Below are 2826 nucleotides of genomic sequence, written 5' to 3'. Positions count from 1 at the left end.
CTGTTCACATACTTAGCAAACCTTTTAACTCTTTCAGAAGATGGAGACCATGAAATAAAAATCAGCTTTAAAAACTAATAGGCCAAGTCTCTTCTTCCCAAGGGGTATTTCACAAACGGACAATGCTGGCTCTTCATTCACTTCTCCGTCTCTCTCCTACCAAAAACCAGGCTGTTGCTAGCACCCGGGGCAAGTAATGAGCTAGGGTAAGTGGCCCCTATCTACCCTGGAGCACTTGAGCAGAGTGGCAGAGCTGCTGTCAAAGGGGGATGTAGGGGGGGCGGGCAGGGAGGAGTCTCTGCTGTCCCTTCTGCTTTATCCACCTTCCAAAGTAATACACACTGGAAAACATAATCCCAGGGATACACATAAAACAAGGGGGTCTAAATTAGTTATTACCACTCAAGAAAGATCTTGGAGGTGTTCTCTGCTCAATATGCAGCGGCAGTCAAAAAAGAATGTTGGGAATCATTAGGAATGGGATAGAGTGTGTGTGTGTGTGCACACGGGTGTATATATACACAAAATCCATAGTACGCTCACATCTTGAACACTGTGTACAGAGGGGGATGGCCCATCTCAAAAAAGATGTATTGGAAAAGGTTCAGAGAAGGGCAACAAAAATTCTGAGGAGTATAGAATAGCTTCCATATAAGGAGAGATTAATAAAAGGGGGATTTGTCAGCTTGGAAAAGAGATGACTAAGGGAGGATATGATGGTCTATACAATCATGACTGTTCTGGAGAAAGTAAATAAGGAAGTGTTATTTATTCCTCAGACCACAAGAACCAGGAGTCACCAAAGGAAATTAATAGGCCGGGGCTTTAAAACAAACAAAACTAAGTGTTTCTTCACACAATGAGCCGTCAACCTGTCTAACTCTTTGCCATGGATGTTGTGAAGACCAAGACACTTAAAGGTTCAATAAAGAACTAGATACATTCCTGGGGGATAGGTCTATCAATGGCTATTAGCCAGGATGAGAGGGGGGGGGGCCCTAGCCTCTGGCAAACAGAAGCTAGGAGTGGATGACAGGATGGATCACTTGATATTTACCCGTTTTGTTCATTCCCTCTGGGGCACCTGGCATTGGCCACAGTCGGACGACAGGACACTGGGCTAGATGGACCTTTGGTCTGACCCAGCATAGCTGCCCTTATGTATGTTCACACTTCACTTGGGAGTGTGCTTCCCCGTCTGAGGAGACGTGGGCTAGTTCTGCTTGTGCAAGTGCACTAAGCACCTGCCTGAATGTACACAGTGGGCCTGGCTCGGTTTGTGCTTGGGGGACTAGGCCAAGCTGCCGGCCGTGTGAGTGCTGGTTACACCGCTAGTTTTAACATGCCAGCTTGAGCAGAACTAGCACTTGTCTTTCCAAGCTGGGAAGCCCTCTCCCCTCAGCCTCCACCTGGAAGGCCTGTGTGTGTCCAGACGGTTCAGGCATCACTCCACTCACATACACCTAAGGAGCCCAGCCTGGCCTGAATTTCTGATGGTGGGACATCTAAGGCTGGTGTCTCACCACTGAAAGTTACTGGGACCCAGGACAGACTCTCCTGTCCCTCTCATGCTGTGAAAAAAAGGTTATAAAAACAACCCCTGCTCTTGCCAGGGGGTCTGATGAGAAGTCTGTGCCCAGGGCAATTCATTGTGAGCATGAACTGAGTTTGCTAGTCCTGTGCAGTCCATTTCATCCCCTAGGGGGCAGGATCAACAGGGGCTGTGTACCAGCCTTCAATAAAGTATGAAATGATCTGTCTTGCCCATCTTTGCTGGAGCAGTTGGCAGAGCCATAAACACGTATCTATATGGCACAGAGTCCAGGTCCAGAGCCTCCGTTAAGGCAAAGGGAGTGGAAAGATAATGCTGCAAATCGCAAGTTGCATCCAGCCCTTCAGCAAGGGAGCCTATGCCAGCGTGGCAGGGAAAACGGGCAGGCCAGGCTGCCTCTCCTTTCTGGGAGGCTGCACCTTTGCTCAATTCCATTCACACAGTTTTGTGGGGCAGGAAACGGGGCTGAGTATGCTGGGGTCTTGCTGGGGGCGGGGTGTGTGTGTGTGAAGAGGAGAGAAGTGGTAAACTACCTCCCATCCCCTGCATGTTTCACTATGGTGCCTCATGGGTTGGGCCATTGTATCCTACCAGGGCTGCTGTACCTATAAATACTAACTGCAGGGGTGAGCTACTCGCTCATGACTAGAAAATGCACACGCTTCATCCACAGACGGCTTTGAAATGCCACAGGGGAGCCATCCTTCCTTCAGGGCGTGGGCCTGGGCTCTGCTCTCCTGTTTGAACTGCAAACATGCCTCTCCCAGCACGGCTTGCAGGGAGCACTGGGCCAAGCTTACAGCTGCTCTACGAAGATGTGTAGCAGATGCTCCCCTAGCAGCTCTGAACCCAGCGGGGGCAGGCAGGGTAAAAACCATCCGCCCCCTAAGCACTACACAGCCCAGGCCCTTCAGAGTTAAGGTTAAATTTAAAAGCTGGCACCAAATCATTGTAACTTCCTCGTGGTGCTGTTATACGGGTGTTTTGGGCCCTGCTTACATAAAACCAATTTCTGAGGTGTGTCACTACAGGCCGGTGTTACAGTATTTCGCTGGGGAGGCCCACGTAGCCTTCAGAGGGAGACATTCAGGGGATGGATCTTTCCTTCCTGCTGTGGGGGAACCACAGTCTTTGGTATGTTTGGAGGTTACATGGATGGGCTGGATCCCACTGATTTGTGTGTGGGTTGAGGGGAGGCTGCTGAGGCTGATGTTTGTGGCACTTCAGTGGAGAGAGAGAGAGAGAGAGAGAGAGAGAGAGAGTGTGTGTGTGTG

Source organism: Mauremys reevesii, linkage group 4 (assembly GCF_016161935.1).
Source record: "Mauremys reevesii isolate NIE-2019 linkage group 4, ASM1616193v1, whole genome shotgun sequence".
Classification (NCBI taxonomy): Eukaryota; Metazoa; Chordata; order Testudines; family Geoemydidae; genus Mauremys; species Mauremys reevesii.
Note: the sequence above shows the minus strand (reverse complement) of the source record.